This window comes from Dinoponera quadriceps, unplaced genomic scaffold (genome assembly GCF_001313825.1).
Source record: "Dinoponera quadriceps isolate SergipeBrazil2010 unplaced genomic scaffold, ASM131382v1 scaffold1846, whole genome shotgun sequence".
Lineage (NCBI taxonomy): Eukaryota > Metazoa > Arthropoda > Insecta > Hymenoptera > Formicidae > Dinoponera > Dinoponera quadriceps.
In genome coordinates, this window is record NW_014556140.1 from 1,436,537 (window position 1) to 1,456,908 (window position 20,372).

The following is a 20,372-nucleotide window of genomic DNA, read 5'->3' on the forward strand; positions in this document are numbered from 1 at the left end:
CCCCCCCTCTTTCCACCCTACCTCGCGATACCGTCGTCTCGCGTCGCCTGCGAGGAACGGAGCACCAGCGGGCGACGCTCTTTATTATGGTAATTTCATTCGGCTCCCCGACGTTGATATCCTCAATCCGCGTTCGATTCGCATCGAAATAAGCTTCAATTGGACCGAGGGAGGACGAAGGCAAGGACACACATCGACGTTACGACAGACGCCGCAGACTTTCCGGGACGCGACATCCGTGCGACAACGACGAGGACAACGACGAGGGCGACTGGAGCGCGATTCGACGGCGAAATTCCGCTAAGTTCCGCGGCCAGAATTCCACTCGGTGTCGATAATGATTTATTATGTAGAGAGAGAGAGAGAGAGAGAGCGCATAAATCAGTCACACAGACCGTCCACGTCGCGTTCTTCGCGAAGACACTCGCTTCGAAACAACAGTCGTGTTCCGCGCGCATCGCTGATGGCTAATTAAAGCTGTAATGAAGCGCGGCTAATTGCGACGCGGTGCGATGACCTCTTATTGACGCGCGCGCGCGCGCGCGAGAGCTCGTCTTACCACAGTCTGGAAGGTGGTTCCTCCAATTAAATAGCGAGTTGATGTTACAAATTTATGATCCGATGACGCGTCAGCGTGAGTTACTTCCGACAAACGGCTAAATTTACAGGCCGGGTGGTGCTAAGTGAGACGAGCGGGGCCACGAAGCGCGCGACGCGAGCGCGCACGGCGGAGCCAAAAACGATTTATTATATTAACCATATATCTTTTGCTCTCCACATTCGAAGCATGTCTTCCCCCCGCCGCCGCAAACACATTTATCAGCGGTACACGTCGACACTCATATCGCGCGTATTTACCCCCCGCCGAGCGTGCCGCGGGAAAATGAACGCGTTCCTACAGGTCGCGCACGGACCCGTGACAAAAATGCAATTAAATTTAGCCCGCGCGTTCCGCATTCATCGCGGCGCGCTTTTAAGACAGTGTGTGTATGTGTGTGTGTGGAAACGCGCATACCGCGCGCGTGCGCGTCACGATGACCGATCGTCATCGACCGTCGTCGTCGCCGTGAAAACCGCCAATCGTACTGACCGCCACACTCGCGCTAGGAAGGTAGTTGGTCCGTGACAATGCTGCCGGATGAAGTCTGCTGGTCAGGCACGAAGATGCTCGAGAAATCCGTGATAAATGTTTGTAAACACGATTTATGTTAGGAGTAGTAACGCCGTAAGTAACGTCGCTTCTTCTTGACACTCATGAAATTTGATTTGATTTAACGTGGTGGCCGTGATGACCGTGTTGACTACGACGCTTCGAGCTTCGTCGCGAATTCTTGAAGCGTTCCCTTGGGACCAGCTTCAATTTTAGTCGACACAAGATTCTTGTCAAATTAAATAGGGTTTTTCCAGATTCTGGAAGTCCGTCGGAAGGAATCACGGTTTTTTTTCGTTTTTTTAAACCAACGCTGATATCCAAAGCACGAGGGTAAGCAGAATTAATGGCACTCGCGGCATTGTTACTTCTTCGAAACTCGTAAAACGTCAAATGTCTAGTATGCACTTTATCCACACTTTGGCCTTCCATCAATTTCCGGAAAGCTAGATGATCAGTGATCTTGCAATTTTTTCCAGTATATTTTTGCAAGCCTCTCTTATCGTCTCCTTCCTTTCGATTAAAACCGTAAGAGCAGTTTGATCGCTACAATTGAAAACGCGATATCGGGAACCGTTTTCGCACCCTGTGATATCCCCGTGAATGGTGCTAACTTCGACTTCAATCGTCTCGCCGTCAGTTTCAGTACGGTCAATATTTTCGTACTTCAATCGCGTTTCGATCAACACGCTGTTAAAATTGGATAAGGTTCCCATATGTAAAAGAATAAATTCGCCAGCTGTCTTCATTCACAATAGGACGAAGTGCAGAACTCGGCTGGGGATTTCCCCGTGTTGCATCTCTATTTGTTGCACCCACGAATTAATCGTAAATATATTAACGCCGGGAACAAACTTTCGTTATTTCCTTACTGCGTTGCCGCGTTGCTCCTTTTTGACGGTATCTCTCGCGTCTCCTTCATCGGTGCGTTAAATCCGATCCAATCGAATAACGATATCGAAAAGCGTCGACCGGCGGTACAGCGGGCGAGCGTCGGCCGAACGTAAGATATCAAAAAGCGTCCCTCCGTTTTTCGACCGCCGGATGCTAATGACTTTTCGCGGTGCAAACAAGAAGCGGAACGGATAGGGCGGGTGCGGCCGCGGGTCGTTAGCAAAAGTGTGCGATAACGTCGGCGTTACCGTGCGTCCGGGAAAATTCCGCCGCTCGGAACCGAATATTTTCTGGCCTTATTTGCGCCGTTTAATGGCGAGTGAAGGCGAGATAATGCCGAAAGCGAGTTAACTGCCGGCCGCATTGTCGCCCGCGAGTCCTCGCGATCCGAAAGCATTTTCAGCGACGAGTTTATCGCGCGTATTTTACACCTTATATCGCGTCATTAGAACCGCGGCAAACCATCGCGATTTTATCCCGTCAAGTTCGCAGGGAAAACGACGCTGAATTCCCCGGGTGTACGATTTGCCGCGAGTTCCTCGGGAATTCCGGCCGCAAATAATCAGTCGACTGCGAATCGCCGTATTTACGCGCGCGCACGATATTCACGCGGCACTCGCTCTTACTTTAACGTGTCTTAACCGCTGAGGAATTGAAATAAACGGTTACTCCGTATCGTGCTTTATTGAGATTGCGCCGCCGTCGCCTCTTGCTTTCGGCGCTGCGTCTCGTGGGATATGATTTGTTGCTTAATGCACTACGGAGATAGTCGCGTTTCCTTGTCTCGGTGTTACGAGCAATTAACCCAATAATAACGTTGGAACTTTCCTGCCGCGGAAAACTCAAATGATGATAGATAAATACCTCTGTTTATTCGCATTTGGAGAAAGCTAGTTTCCGAATTAACTGAGTGAGCGCGCGGCGAGTGGAATATTCGCAATTAGAAAGGAGAGGAGCGGAGACGGTCGAGCGAAAAGTTCGAGCGGTAAACGCGCGAATGAGAGATCGACGAAATACGGTAGCGAAGCACAGTGAACTGGGATTACTTTGTGAAGAAAGAAATAAAATACCGCGCCGCAAAGTTGTCCGCCCCGTCGTCGGACAGCAAATCCCCTCCATTTCATGGTCACTGTTAATCGTCAAATCACGAGAATTGAGAATAAGCGTGCGTGCGTTCGAGCGTTTTTTCCCGTTAGGTTTCGGATCGACGGAAATTGATGGGAAAAGTTCACACGAATGGCAATCCCGGCTGGAGAGAAATTTTTCCATTCGCCGTACGCCGACGAGTTTCGTCGTATCGCCGCGTGTATCCCCTTGTGGGATTAAGAGCAAATGAAATCACGCTAGAACCGCGTGAAATTTCTATTACTCCGCTCGCGACGTAAATAATATAATTCATCGAAGTTAATTAAAAATTATAACAAAGGGAGAAAGAGAGAAAGAGAGACGCAGCGCGCGGCTTATACCCGGCCGCTCGATGCGGTTTATCGCGATTCAAACGCCGAAATTGCCGCTTCGCACGCAATTAATCGGGTTTCCCTCGAACCCCTCCCCCCCCCGCCGGCGCGATGAACGCGTTAATTATTCGAAACATACGGCGATTCGATAAAACTGTTACCAAGTCGGATTCCGCTTCAATTGCGGCGTAACGTGCCGCCGGGACTGAAATGCATCCGCTTTAAATGAATACCGCGCTGTAACCGCGCGCCGCTTTTCATCGCGCGTTGCCTCCGCACGGCTAATACATAGCGGCAATAATTCAATGGACGGAGTCCTTCTTTCTCGTCTCTCGCGATTCGTGCCCCTTGCTCATTCTTCGGCGGAACATTTATGCTGAAATTTTATCACCCCCTTTCTCGAACGTGCGCGTTACTCACCTATCCTCTGATACCTTCGAGACATCGAAGCGGCACAAGTTTTAATTATGCCGCCTGGGGAGGGGAGGAGGGGGTAGTCCGTGGAGGTCGATCCTACCGTTTCAGACTGCATCTGGCGGTGCGATGATAACATTCACCTCCCCCCCTCCCCCCTTTTAGTACTCACTGTACCATCTTCTTGTTCAAAGAGCGCGGCTGAGGGAGGGGTAGGGAGATGAAGAGCGAGGGAAAGGAAAAGAGACAGACAGATGGATAGATAGAGAGAGAGAGAGAGAGAGAGAGAGAGAACAAAAAAGACGACAGGCCCGAGGAAGAACGCGGGTGGCGGTGAACGAGTGAATTCCAAAAGTGGAAGCACGCAGAGAGAGAGAAAGAGAGAGAGAGAGAACGGGAAGAAGAAAGAGCCGCCTTCATTAGGAGATACCAGACTACGAGGGCTCTGTGCCGTGTTCAAATGAGATCCGCAGTCGGCGGTAATGGCGTACGTCGAGATTTTTTGAGGTCTCGTCCTTTTCGCATGACGACGACGACCAGCGTCGTGACGGTAGGCGCTGGTCCATTTTCGTTCGTTCGCTTTTGCACCCTCCTTTCTCCCTTCGTCGCATCGGCACCCGTCCGATATCGGCAATTCTCTCGTGAATTCGCGAATAAACGCGGGATCGTAGAGGAGGGAGGAAGGGAGGAGGAGAACGCGGGAGGATCGACCGCGAAGTAATTCTTATCGGTCTTCCCTCCGATGCAGCGTGCCGGCCGACGACGGTGGCGGGAAGAGGGAAAAGAGCGTTTATTGCTGTTCCTCGGTCCCTCGCATTCCACTCGCCAACCTGGTTTTCGCCAACTTTCGTCGCCGGCTACGAGGAACCGCGCTCGCACCGGCGAATTTGCGTCGCGTGCGCGCGGATCTGAGATCCAATGCGGACGAAATCCTGGCGGAAAAAAAAGACCGGGATTCGATCGACTGTGCACTGACACGCCCTTTGATCCCTTTGCGACGCACCGCCCGATCGAAATGAGAGTCTTCCCATTTTATTAAACTCGCGAAGACACCCCCGTAGGGAAGTATATCGGCTCAAATCATCCTCGGAAGTTCGGTTCATTTGATTGTTATCGGTATAATATATAGTGTGTTCGGTCTGCATAATTTTGGGACGCTTCAGACAGTTGAAAAAGTAGAAAGTTTGACAGGTGAATATTCATCCGTTTCATGCAAACTATAACTTGTTAGGAAAAAGTTGAAAAGAAATTATAAAAAATATAAAACATATATATATATATATATAAAATATAAAAACCTTTATATATATCAACAAATAAAGCATTAATAAAAGCAAAAAAAAATAATGTTTCCGTATTTGTAATATTACGTGTATATATTTCTTTCAATTTGGCTCAAAATTAACATTTGTTACTTAGATAATTAATCAAAGTTATAGAAAAATACTGTTTTCAATAAATGATGAACTTCATATGCTAAGGAATTCCTTTATATCGCCACCGAAAATCTGACATTCTGCGGCACACACACTACTTTAACAGCTAAATGTATGTTGAGATCGTTATACGCCTCTTAAATATGTATCACTTCACATCAGAGATCTCTTGCAAAATTGAGATGGTTTAAATTTGCGTTAACTGTTAGCAAATTCGCGCTGTTGGGAAATTATTCATATTAACCGACGCGATCTGCTTAGCGCGTCATTCTCTATACAAGGTTTCCCGAAATTAGACCGACAAACCTTCAGGTGATTATAAAGGAGCACTAAAACAAGTAATTTTTATCAGTTTCGGATGGTTCCTCGACTGGAAAAAGCAAAGAAACAAACTAAAATATTCACGAAACGTTGGCAAGAAGTCCGTGAAGGATGTGGTGCTAACTCGAAAACCAAATTGGATAATTTTTGTCAATAAATCCGTGTCCGCAAATAAGCCGTTTTGGCACTAGAATATTCTCTTAATACAAGCGCGCAGTTTCTCTTCTATTTCCCCATCCCCATCCCCAGCTTCATAAGTAAGACACATATCGGTCAATTTATCGAAAGATAAAATTTCCGTTTCGAAAACGAATTCTACCTGTTTAAAAATCCCCAACAATTTTTAGTTTGATAAAGTAATTTTCATTAATATTTTTTTTACCGCGACCGGCACGGGCAGCACACTGGTCTGTTGCGCTAAAAGTCTCGGGTTCAATTCCCGGCAGAGCCGAAAATTTTCATACACTCGTGCCTCCTCTCACAAAGCAAACCACTAAGAGTATTCTTGCCAAGAGAACCTCTGTACCAAAATTTATCGTTCGAAATCGACGTTAAATTGCAGATCCCATATGCCTGTGTTTAATTAGCGTGCGCACCACAGGCATACAAAAGAGATCGCTATGCCTGACCACAGGCAATAGAGCTGTGCTGCTACACACGCTATGCTATTAATGTCTTTTATCAAGTGACAAAAATCAGAATTAGAAAGGAATTGCTAATATCTCTGTATCGAAAGAAGTAAATGATTAACACTTCGAACAACACTGCTGTAAATAATTCATTCTAGTGGCAAAACAGCTCGCCTTTGCGGACATGGGTTTATCGACAGAAATTATTCCAGTTTTTGTATCTTTTATAACCACGGAGAAAACAAATTCTACTAGAACAGCAAATGTTCGTCAATATAGTGACAGCAAAGAAAGTTTGTTTAGACAGCAAAAAATTTATTTGGACAGCAGAAAAATTGATTGAGAGTACTAATTGCTATTTGCTGGATATACGGACAATTAATACTGTTTTCTCCGTGCTGTTGGTCGATCTAATTTCGGGATATTAATTTGAATATTAAGAATTTATTATCTCCTTCTATATTTTCTCACGGTTATATCGAATGCATCTGCAATCATTGACGTATTTCTGAAAAACGTATCCGTAAAAGTGCAACTGAATTATTCGTCTCTCGCTTTCGGTCGATCGATTCCTCCCCTGTAACGACGCTCTTCGGAAGGAAGCGGCGCGTACTTTTATCGTCCGCGGTTCCCACTGTGACAAAATTCCGGAGCGATATGTCGAAAATAGAAAAGGAAAATAAACGAACAGGAAGGGTGTGGTCTACGTTAATTTAATGAACGTTGCTCGGCACACGTGCGCGGCTCGGTGCGCGCTGCGGATTTTCGTGGATATTTTCGAGGGTGCTCGGCGATTCGTTTTACGCGTCCGCGTTTCACGGAGTGGAGTCACTAATTAATGTAACATTCCCATGCGGAAGGTCAGCCCGCTAGCTATTCGCGTCACCCCGACATCACGAATTACGAAATGCGCGCGTGTGGGTCATTATACGTACGTTATGCTTTCGTTCACCTATTCGGGCCTACACGGCCATACCTCATGGAAAAGGGAGTGACACAAAAGAAATGTGCAAGAATTTACTCCACGAGATTAACCTCTCTCGTCGCTCGTAAGAGCAGAGCTCTGCTTTAATGTTCTGGAAAAAAAACGAATTGTAATTCTCAATTATATATTTATATTTTTGACCAAATAAAATATTAAGTTGTGAATTATTAAGTTATGAATAACAGTCCTTATTTCTATTGCGAAATTGCGACGCAATGTATAGTCGAGGAACGAAATTCAGAGAGAGAGAGAGAGAGAGAGAGAGAGAGAGAGAGAAAGAGAGAGAGAGAGAGAGAGAGAGAAAGCAACACGCTCTAATGCATTTTAATTATCGTTCGTTTATTAATTTTCTTGATAATTCTGATCGAAAAATTGACACGAATTCTTTCTCATGACACAGAGTATGAAGGAATTAAAGAATGTTAAAACTAATTTCGTGCGCAAAAAACTCCCCTTTCGGGATTTCATTCTGCAGTGAATACATTCCTACCAATTTCTTTTAATTCGCCTATTTTCAATTCATTCCGGGTACTCGAACGGCTTGAAATTCAAATCGCGCCGAAGTATATTCTCATCGACGATGTAAAACTCTTTCGCTAATCCGATCGTCAATTCCGCCCGTTTGCATCCCGAAGAATACTCGTCTACTCTCGTTAATCCGCAAAATATATTCAAGCGTCTTGCCCTTTCGCCTCGGAAGTAGCGCCGGTGACATTTCAATTTTTATATTTTATATTTTCAGTCAAGATTTCAGAACAATCTCGAGGAAAACGGAAAATATAGGCTCAAACGTAGTGAAGACTGTGTGTACGAAAAATGAATAATCGATTAAAACCAAATGCATTCACGTGTTCGATTTAGAACACGACGGACGACGGAGACGAAGTGACGCGCAATTAGTTCCGCGTTAGCATCAATTAATCGCCGTTTCATGCGTTCTCACGTGTAGAAAACGCAAAAAGGCACCATTGCGACGAGGGAAGGCGCAATGATGTGCGAGGCGCGAGAAAGTCTGAGGGGAAAAGTAAAATTAAAATATATATAATTCCGCGCGGACGCAGAAGGGGAAAACAATAACGGGACTTAACTTCAGTCCGTCCTGCCTCCGCAGGAAGTAAATACGTTTCCCTTGTTCTGATACTTATTGTACCGAGACAATGCACCGGGAACGTTGCTTCGGAATCGCGTCTTCGGCGAGATCGCGGAACGGAACTCGTCGCTAACGAGAGGAGGAACGACGGCGAACAAAACAGGCGGGGAGACATCGGGTAATCCGCGGTGTTACCGCGGATTAGCCAGCTGAATGTGGAAAACGGCATTGTTTCTTGCCGTAGCTAATAAGTCGGCTCCCGGCGGCCTCGCAAGGGGCTCTCTCGGAACTTCAGCCGCGCGGAATAGATTTCTTCGCGAGTTCGCGCACGGGCAGCTCGATTTACGAAAGCGAACAAAGATCCCCGCAATTTCGTCGTCACAGTGTTACCCGCGTTAGTGTTATCGATCTCGTCGTCATTCTCCGGTGCTCGCTGGAATTTTCGGGGCATGATTTAATTTTACGACACGACTCAATTTGCCCGGCCCTCGCGCGGGGCCGGTATTCCGACGCATTTCAATTTATCGATGAGCGGGGCTTGATTTTTTTATTATGGCGCAATTTTTCATCGTATCCCGCTTTGTCCGTGAAATCCGATTTATTTATCCCGCCTAAAGTCTCGAATGCGGCACGATTTATCGGGTCAGAGTCGATTTATTTATTTCAGTTAATACCACCGGTGTACAGTGTAACTTTTTCATACGGTTCAATTATTCAGTTTGTCACGAATTTTAATAGACAACCCTGCTGGTCAATGTGCAATATTTCTTCTTAATTTAATTTAATTCCTTTTTTTTTTATATAAATGGATTTTAATCTCTCCACTCAGCCCGGCTAAATTTATTTTTCACAGTTGTCAGCATTATTTGTCGCTCGACTGCGATAGCGATTGTGATTATTGGTTTTTTTCGCGACCCGGATTCCGGTGGGGGGGGGGGGACGAAACGAAGAAAATAAATGAAGGATACGACGGGCATTTTTCTTTTGCGCGCACGAGATCGAGGCAGGGTAACGTACAGGCTGGGTGCTTCGCGTCGTGATGCACAACCGTGGATAATTCGATGCGAAATGTCGAGTCATAATCATCATTTTCAACGCGCGTCCACTTTCGCCCGCCACATTGCGTGGGCTTAACGATAACCTGCGGTTTCGTGTTTACACCTTCCCTCTGGTATTAAGGGCTCTAACGTTACAACGTAATTTCACTCACTCGTGACGAGATCGTAGCCGGCGAGAGATAAATATCTCTGCGTATCGCTTCAGTTTCTCCCGCTTTTCACGTTCCTTCTCGGTTGTCGATTTTTCGAGGACCGATTTCAGGTATCGGTTGACCTGTTCTTTCTTTTTTCTCTCAAGTTACTGCGAGAAACGATTGTTGCCGATTTTTACTCGTCGCTTGAATCGTCGTATAGCGCGCTTTCGCGACGCGAACGTTTCAATGCCCGCCGTTACGCCGGGACGCCGGCGAAGTTGTCGAATAATTGAGAGAAAGCTGCGCCGCACACGGCTGTTTATAAATCATTGTTATTGTCATTGCGACATCATTGCGACGGAACTGCAGTGTGGGGAGTATGATAAGGATATTTCTTAAAGAGAGAACGCTTGCATTGCACGCTCGCTTCGCGAGTTTCACTAACAATTGAGATCGTATCGTCCTGTCGCATCCGACGATATTTGAGAATTCTGAAAGGCACAGTATCGTCGACATGTGTCGAACGCCCATTATTCGATCTCGATTTATCCGACCGGGAAAATGAGACGGGAGAAATCTCCACTGTGAATAAATTACTCAGTGTCGTGTCTTAAAGATTGATTTGCGAATAAATTAACTTAATCTAATTTGACGTGAAGTACGAAGATCATCTATCAAAAATCGATTTTAACAGAATTATAATTTTATTAAGATTCAATCCCTAAAATCATACCGTGAATTTTAACACATTGCATGCGGGAATCGTACTTTTACGTTTTTTGCGGTCTGTCATTAGAGCGCGGCTCACGTAAAAGTACGTATTTAATAGATTTGTGCTGGAGAGCGGGTATCGTATAAATAAGATGGACATTATAAGTGTGTATGATGTTTGTGTTTGTATTGCTAGGCAACGATTTCCATCGTTTCTTTTTAAAAGTTTAATTTGTCGAGTTACTTGGTTTAATAGCTTCAGCACGTACAAGTCGTGTTTTGTAAATTTGAAGCTTGTTTTTTTTATTATTGATTACAACATTGATAAAATGAACGATACCATACTGTGAAGAAATATTAGTGTTATCATTGCTATTTTTACTTGTTGTTATGAAAAAATATTTTTGAATAAATAGTAAAATTAAAAATTGTCCATTTTCCTTTCATTTTTAGTTCACTATTCTATATTTACTTATTCAAAAAAATGTCGTTTTTTTTAAATAATCGTAGAGTATATATTTAAGTGTAAAATAAAAAAAGTTTCGTTGAGAAAAACGAAGTAGTCATCGATTTATTGCGATTTTACTGAATACCAAACTCCCGCGAAATTCACGATAAAACGTCCGCTACACGCGTAAGTCTGCGGCGAAATATACCCGCATGCAATGTGTTAAGTGTTTCCCGTGGAAATTTTCCTAAATTTCCCCATAAACAGCACAAATAAAAATACCCAAAGTTTTCCGAAAATATGTTATCCCACTATGATATCGAATTGGTTATCCAGAGAAAGCTTCGTCCCATGTTTTTATCCCAAAAACATGAGACGAAGCTTTCTTTCCGCAATGTTGATGCGCTGCAACTCGCTTCATGTCGCGTGACGAGTCATCATTTTCCGTAGAGGTACACGACGAAAATTTGTTTTTTCCAAACTTTATCTCAAAAATTGTATGTAATACCGGCAAATATTATCCTTCAGCCGGGACTGTACACAGCTCTCTAGAAGATACCTTGTTGTTCACCGAACGTTCGGTGAACAACCACGTTAACTAGAAATTCCCGAAGCAGCCTGAAGTCTCGCAACGAACATCGAGCGACAGTTATTTAATACGAAATCCGGTTTGCGTAACTGGATTCCAACGTCATCATCGACCGAGTAAAACCGATTTACGCGTCGTCGGGAGAAGGAAGGGACGGTGAGAGAGGAGGAGAAGGAGAAAAGCGACGAAGAGATGCCCGGCCGGAGTATCGGTGCGGCGAACGTATCCTTCCGGTGACTCCTCGCCTGCGGAGACTTCCTCGCCCCGTACGAAGCGAGGAGCAGAAGCGAGAGAGAAAAAGAGAAGCGGGAAAGAAGCGACGACGCGATGAGTTGATTTACCGCCGTGTAAACCGCTCTTAATCTCGACGAGGATTTACGGCCTCCGGCACGAAATTGGCGTCCGACTGGGACTCGCGGGAAGCGAAGTTTCCTCCTTGAGAACGCGAGAGAGCCCGCGGGTGCGTCGATAGAAACTGTGTCGTGGACGCACGTACGCCGAACTCTTCGGCCACAATTGAGACTTTTTCCTCCCACTTCGAAACGGGACTTCTGCGTGCAGAAATATTTCCTGCGGAATCGATATCGCAAGATATGAAGGGTGCGCCCTCGTGGAGAAAACGTCTTGGGATTTAATTGCGACCCAATCCAATTTTTCCTAAAATAATTCCCAAAATAATGATGAATTCTAGTTGGGACATCTATTTAGGTTCTGGTTAGCAATATAATATTTCAAACGGTTCTAAGTGGAAAATATAAACGGGTCTTTTTCGGCCACCCCCAGCATTTTCCCAGAGATTTCTTCTGGTTTCCATTTTATGTTGCGATTGAACGAAATATACGAAACACTTTAAGGTAGCAATAACGCTAAGTGCCATATTTTCAGTGGCGCATCAAGCGAGCCATTTATAAGTTTGGTATTTATCAAGCAAAATTACGTTCCTTTACATTTATTTCACCGTCCAAATAAATGTTAATTTGAAACGAAGTTGAGGTAGACGTATATATTCAATATTACGAATACGAAAATATTATTCCTTATTTTTCTTACTAATGCTATTTGTATACATTAGTTGGTCTAATAAAGATGCACAGATAACAAAAAGAAATACATAAGTGTTTAAATATGTGCCTATATATTTCGAGTATTATTATAAGTTATGAACTTAAAAATAGAACATTAACATTCAAGGAACATGAAAAATGTAATTTTTAGTTGCGAATATCTCAGCTTCTCAATGATCAATCGTTTTCTAATTGCGCCAATAATTAAGCCATATTTAAATCTATATATAGTGCAAGTTTCAATGAATTCTCGAAAAATTCAGACGATGTTCGGGATAAGAACGGGACTCCCAATTGGTATCAGACTAGAATAATCTAATTTGGTATAATTTTGAATATTTTAATCGGTATCTATGCTGTATATCTGAAAGAAACCCGAAACCATTTTTACGGAGCGAGACGGGATCGATTCCAGCGCGACAGGTTTGAATTAATTTTCCTCGCGAGAAAAGGCGATCTTTAACCACGATCTTTTCCAAGCTCCATCTGCAATCCATGTCTATTGTCGTACAAATTTACACCGCCGTACACAGCCGAAATATCTGCGAGCGGCATCTAAGATATTTTTCGTTCATCACGACGATGGGGGAGAGGGGGGAGGGGAGGGGGTGAAATTACGCGCAATCACGCGGCGGGTTTTCAGGGCTACGCCGGCCGAGATTTTTCATTCCTCTATTGCGCTTCGGAATCTTATCCGGCCTTCCGATCGTCACGCATACGAACGATAAATCAAATTGAAAGTGCACGACGTGTTGCGAACGAGCGTGTTCACGCGAACTTTTTCCCCTCTCCCACCCCGCCCTCCCCTAACCCCCTTTGGTCTCTCTCGCTCGTCCAACAGACCGATCGTTTCATCTTGAAATTACAACTTTTATTTGACCGCCAACAAACCGCCTAAACGGATTTACCGTAATTGCAAATGTTTGCCAGCTCCCGCCGGCCGAAATTGTGTAATTGCTCACCCCCGAGGGGAGGGTAGCGGCGCATCCCGGCGAGGAGGGGGAGGAACCTGGCGGCCGCATCATCATATTGATTTCCACGAATAATCATGACGCACGTAGCTGCTCATTAATGACTAATTAGCGAGTGTATAGCGCGGTGTACCCCGATACTCGTACAAGCGTAATTGGCTTAACTCTCGAGTGCAACGAGATATATATATACACATATATATCTGCGTATGCGTAAAATCTGTCAATCCGAATTTATGACGGCGCCGAAGCCACTACAAACGCGAGAGCGTTTTCCCCTGGAAAAAAAAAAATACGAACCGCAACGGATTTACCGGGAGGAAAAACATCGGCTGCTGCGCGCTCTCTCGTCATTACATCTGCCTCGTCAATCCCGTTAACCCGGTCGCCGATCCGTTGCATCGTCGCTGTATCATCGTCTCGCGGCTCCGTCGAATTACTCCGCGTTGCGGTCTCGATGCGGCGTCTCCTCCTCGCCCGAAATCCTCGGTTCGGATTTTAACCTCACGACGAGGACGCCGGCACTTCGATTTGATTGCGCCGAAAATCGAGTTTTGCTACTCTCTCTCTCCCTCTCGTATGTACGTACGTATGCGCGAACGTACAGAGCATAAACGCCCCACACGGTGGCATATTTCGCAGCCAGCACCGTGCGAAATTAGCAATGTTAGAGGATAGCGTCTAATACGGGAAGTGCCGGCTGGGATTACTTCCTCTCGCTGCGTCCTGAAACCGCCACGTACAAGCTGACCGCAACTGTTCGTCGCGGCTACCTACTCGTTGTCGACCCAAAAGTACGCGTACACCAACCGGGAAACCAAGCGAGGATGGTGGCCGTCAAAAATCGCCGATCTCGCGACGGGACTGCGTCGTTGGAGAAACGAGCGTCCCGCCTCATCGCCGTTTGCGACATATATGTGATACGCTCTTCTGTTCTCCCGCACATTTTCCCGCAGAAGTATCACAAATTTCATTCCCAGTTCAATCAGGAGCGTTTGAAGCGAAAAAAGATATGATAAACTGGCGCATCCATGTTCCTCGGCCGTAAAGTATTGAACTCTGTCAGACAGAAAGTAAACTTCGCCCACTGTGTACAGAATGTTGCATCAACATACGACCCATTATTTGACGGGTTGCCTGTCCAAGGGCGCGCGCATCCAGATGGCGATCTCGGATTTGTCGATATAGTCATTCGCATACCTTTATTTTTTTTTTTATTATGATAAATAGGATGATAATTAAGAAGGCTATAACTTTGTTGGAAAGGTATAACTATATTGACAAATCCGAAATTATCACCTGGACGCGCGTACTCTTTGGGCAGGCACTCTTTAATGCTTCTCTTCTATCATCGAGATTCACTGCGAACATCGATGAGATACGAACGTTCGACGGTCCAAAAGCGAGACGGAAAACGCACGGATGCGGACAAAAATGTGTTGGCTCACATTGTACACGCACCTTAATACGCGCGTCCTCTATTTGCTCGACCCAAGTAATCCAGCGTTCTCTCCCACCCTCTCGCCCATTTCCTCGATGCACGTGCTATCCCGATCCACGTTCTCTCCTCGTCCTCTCCTCCCGCGGAAAAAGACGCGAGGGAATGGAAGGGGAGAGGAGAGGCGCAAGCCAACCGAGAAAATTGGAAATCGCTGCGAAATTGCACCGGGACGTTGCATGCCGGGTAACCAAGATTATCTTCGCCGCGTTATCACCTAGCGCCGCGAGGGGGGGGGAGGGGATCGGAAGAGCGCATCGGAAGACGGGGGAGTCAATAACGGGAGCGAGCGGACATAAAATACCGAGATGTGGAATGCGCGATCGAGTGTACGCGCCTCTTTCCACCGCGACGTACCATTTCGCGGCGTGAACGAGAGGTGCACTATGGGAGACGAAGAAAAAGAGAAGAAGGAAAGAATGAGAAACAGAACTCCCCCCCCCCCCNAATGAGAAACAGAACTCCCCCCCCCCCATCCCCATTGCCTGGAAGAGCAAATCAAATTAGGACTAAAAGTAATTGCCAACCGTCACATACTTCGGTCAACATGAACAAAAAAGTCCTTGACCATTTTGCAAGTCACGCGCAAATTTCTGAATCACCAATGAAGTCTCTATACTTGGCCATTTTCAATAATTAATAATTCGAAATTTTGCGTATCGCTTATAAAATGGAGGAGTAGTTCTTTGTTCGCCTCAATCCGCTCTTCCACAGTTGGCAATTATATTTAGTTCCGATTGGATTGAATTTGAATTTGTATTGATGCAAGTACCGCTGGTGCTCAATTCAAGATGAAAAATCTTCTAAGAATGTTATTAATTATTCTTGTTCATACATGAGAATATCTATCATTGATTTGGGACTTTCTTCTCCTTCCGTGTACCGGCGCATCGAATCGCTCACGCGAGAATTTCGCTCGCGTTCAAACGACGACGAGGCGTAATTTCCGTTCGCGCGAGGATATCCTCGCTGCTCGAACGAAAAAGTAAGAAGCGAGAACCCGGCGAGACTCTTGATCAAATTCACGATCACAGCGATGCGTGGCGGCGGCCACAAATCATCGCATCTGTTGCTGCGGCTTTAGGGACGCGTGTTCCTCGATGCAGGCATACGCGGGGAACAGGCGGTGGCGATTGGTCAGCTTCTCCGGGCGGTATACGGGCAAATTAGATCATGACGTCGGCTGTGTAACAAACTGATGACCGGAAAATCAAATGGGATTTATGGTCTTGCAAACGCGCGGCGGGCCCGACGCGGTGTGCCGCATCGGCGACCGCGTCGAACGTTATTTCAGGAATTCCCGCTGGAGTTTTCGCGTCATTTTTTAATGCGTACTAATTTGATCGATTCAGGACGGACAGAGGGATACGGGGAATAGTGCGGATGCGCCGCTGAATGATTTTTCTATAGGACTATTTTCGAGTGATTTAATTCTTTTTTTTGTAGAACAAAGATATTACTTTGTCGTTTGCCGAAATCTAAATTTTGATTCTATATTAATCACGTAAATTTTATCAAATTTGAGGGGTTCGTGGAGAATTTTGAGATATAATTCTATACACTTTCTCATTGGCTTATCTGTGATGTTACAAGTGATCATTTATTGTCGTTTTTTCTATGTTGAAAATTAAAGAAGAATCTGTTAAAAGGTCTTTAAAATTATTCCAGGCCCTGTGTGTATTATAAGCGCATTTAGAAAATAAATATTTAACACGTGATATTTGTTTATCTTAATATCCCAGCTTTATTTAATCTTCATTTTTAATTTACAAGCAACATATTAATTATGTAACGTTGTCAACTAAAATAGAACATATGTGCGAATGTTAAATAATGAATATGAATAAATAATGAGACGGTTAAAACACAAATTATTGTACCTCATAATTCTTTATTATTATTTTTTTTTTATTGCAGTTGGACATTTTTATAAGATTGGAGTAATTAGGTGGGGGGAAAAGTTGCAAGGGCAAAAATGACGTTGCGTAAAAATGAGTAAGAATTTAAATTTAATTTCAATATAATAACAAGGATAAGCACAGATAAAAAGATGTTGGCAAATACAAGATGGAGCTTGTTATCCAAAGAATATTATTACAGGCTGCAAACCAATCCAAGCATTTGTGGAGCTTGCGAGACTTAGGCCGGTATTCATAATCATAAATTTCTTACGATCGTTAGGATTATAATTAATTATACATTCGCAATAATGAACCATTATTTACCCATCCATTTCTATTGAATTGTTTAATTGTTTAACATTTGCTTATCGCCCATATTCTATAGTTGAGCAAATTACATAATATTAATACATTACCTACCGAGTAATTAAAAATAAAGATTTAAATATGGATGAAATATTAAGATAATCAAGTATTTTACATAATTTTTAAACGTATTCTTTAAATTAAAGCCTCAATATGGAGAAAACAGCAGCAAATAACCATTTGTAATATCAAAAGACAATAGCCTGTATGACGTTACACTTTGAGATTGATCCTTCAAGTTCAACCAGATTTACAAGAGAGAGGTCAGCGTAGAACTCAAATTTCTACTTGGGTACAGTAATCACTTAAGTATCTCGCGTTTGTAACGTCACCTTGTATCTGAGAATTCCCGAATATATCGCAAGAGGACTCAACGACGGGATTATTATTACCCAAGCTAAACAAACGGGCAAGAAAATCGAGAAGGCAAATTCTCCCGTGTTGAATTAACGAATATACTCCCGCGGCAAACTGTAAACCGTATTGTAACGGTCATGCATTCTTTTCATAGATAACATAGGAACGGCCGGGATAACATAGCAACAGGATACAGAAAAAACAGTAACAATATCGAAAGAAAATATCAGAAAACATCGCTTTTTTTCCGGAAGTGCTTTCAACGTATTTAAAAGTCCATATCGCGCGATAAAACCGCGCGACGATTCTAACGAGCCCATTGAATCTCACGCTCGCGAGCCGAAACGCATCGGACTGCACAGAAAACGCATCTAGGCGCACCTATGCGGAAAAATATACTATTGCGTAGACGAACAAAAAAATTCACGTAGTCCAGCGGCGTTAATAAACACGCGAAAATCGCAAAGCGGCTCGATGGTTCCGTGCTGGGGAAACAATACGAGGTCGGACTAAGAAGAAGAGGAACGTATTTTGCGCGAGAAGGGAGCGAGGGGACGCTTTGGGGGTCGATTGTGTATCTTCGGGGATTTTCCTCTTGCGACAACGAGCGAAGTAGCGAGAATAATATCGGAGCAAATCGACAAATCTAGTGCTATTCTAGTTTGCTCGTTGTCGCACGCGACATAATCTCGCGCGCTTTCGCGAGAATTGAGCCCTCGATCTCCTCGATTTGGTCCGTCGTTCGATTACGACGACCGCGAATATGTCAAAACCGATAATGCCGGACCTTAACCGGCATCTGCTTCTCAAAATGGAGGGTTACCCGGCGGCCGGGCAGTCAACCGGTCGCCGGGATGAAATATGATAGTCGTTGCCCGCGCCACGCCCAGTTTATCATATTTCTTGGAGTGCATTATCATAATAGCATCGTGCATGAGATCGGCCGCGTCGTTCCGCCGATGACACGGCGCGTCGCGCGGGGAGATCGATGCGACGTCGGCGACGGCGTCGGCGGCGCCTACCCGACGGAATTCAAGAGCAAACGAGCCCCGTCTGTATTTAACCCTTAGCTGCACCGATGGTGGCTCTTTAAGGGCGGAATGGCGCGGGCTCTTTTTGCCAGGTTGCAGTTCGAGTTCTTGCGCGCGGGCCGCTTTACGATGACGTGTAAGGGAAAGGGGGGGGGGGGGGAGATGACGAAGTGAGCAAGATGACGAGAATTTACACAGATGATGTGCGAGGCTTTATCTACTTAGATAAAAATTAATCATTATTTTTATCTTACTACGGAAATCAGGAAAAGTCGACAAACCTTAAAGTCGTTACCTTAATTCGCTTTCCCCTACCTAATTACACTTGTAGTAAAATTCGCACTATTTCGACGACGTTCATCATCGCGCATGATGGGAGCGATAATGATCATCATACCGGAATGACAACTGTCGTATGTCATTTGACCGTGCACGAAGAAAAATGTTTCTCGAGGACTCGTCTATTTTTTTCTTTCTCGTTTTGACCCTGAGTTGCCAAGCGCGAGTCTAATCGAATCTGACCCCGCATTTGTAAGAATTAATTTTAATATGGCGATTAGCAGGAGTAGTTTTGATATTTCTCGCGTTAACACTGCAAGGAACTGATTGACAGAATATCTATCGTTCCGTTCCTCATTATTTTTATTTATTATTATTATTTCTCATTATTATTATTTATTAACCGCCGTTCAACTGGATAAATGAAAATCAAACTGCCGCGAATGACTGTGAATTTAAATACAGTCTTTTTTACGGCTACGTTAAATACAGCTTCCGGGGGACGCGGTTTGTCCGGAACAATTATTTTGAATATTATGCTGAACGGGCGTTTATGAATATTAACATCATGCTAGAGCTCCGACTACTAAATATTACATCGCGTTATGAAGCCACAACAACATGTATGCACATGCTCTCCGATGGCATCAATATTTAAGGGTTCGCTGCATAATGAGGGTATGCTAAATGTGAGCTTTCTTCACCGCTTCCGTTACATCGAAGCTGCTCTCGCCAAGTCCTTGTAAACGTCTAAACACCGCTAAAGACTACTTATGAAAACTTTCGCGACAACCGTGACACATCCACGTTACGACGAGGCTACGATTAAAACAGACCGTTGCATATTTAACGACGGCCAGCGATAACGCCAGTGAGAACTGTCTACGTGAAGAGGGAATTAAAAGGGCTGGACAAAGAAAAGAAAGGAAAATCGAAAAAGTTATATGGAAACGAGAATCATCGTCTATTGTCATTGAGCTGTGTCGCGTCGAGTTAGCTTGCCGCATCATATCGCGCACAGTACGAATTCCAATTTGCAAGGTGAACAAATCCACGCAAGTCTACGCAAAAGAGCCACCTTTAGGAGAATCCAATCGATAATTCAATGGAATCGCGCCCCTTACGTCGCTTACTTCGCGATATATCAATTAGCGGAACGAGAAACGCAAGAGCGCGTCGGTATCTAAACGGTGGAGCGGTATTGAAGCTAAAGAATATATTGCGCATAAGGATTTAGATCCAGCGACGTGTCGGGTGGGCTTACAGTGACGAAAGAACGGACAGACGGGAGAAAAAGTCAGCGCTGCCTCTCCGATGCAGAGCGCGTCGGTATAAGAAAGATACACGAGGGGCGACAGAGGTAGGTGCAGGTGGGGATTTAATCAACTTTCCTTTTTGTCCCGTAAATCTTCGTAAACGCGAGATCCTCTCCCGTGCGAGAATCGCCCACTCTCGATTTTTTATCGGACGCTCGCAGACCTGATGCGTGTTCTTTCCGATCGTATTCTTTAAAATCTACCGCTCTAATGTCTTCCCCGCCCCTCCCCCTCGTCTGTCTCTTTCTTCTCTTTTCCTTTTATTTTATCAAT

The 20,372-nt window shown here is 44.7% G+C and overlaps 1 protein-coding gene across 2 annotated transcripts in view; it reads left to right on the forward strand.

Annotated features, from left to right (window-relative positions):
• LOC106746959 (fasciclin-3) overlaps window positions 1–20,372 on the forward strand; it is a 405,509-nt gene that overhangs the window by 353,645 nt on the left and 31,492 nt on the right. The gene's annotated exons all lie outside the window — the stretch shown is intronic.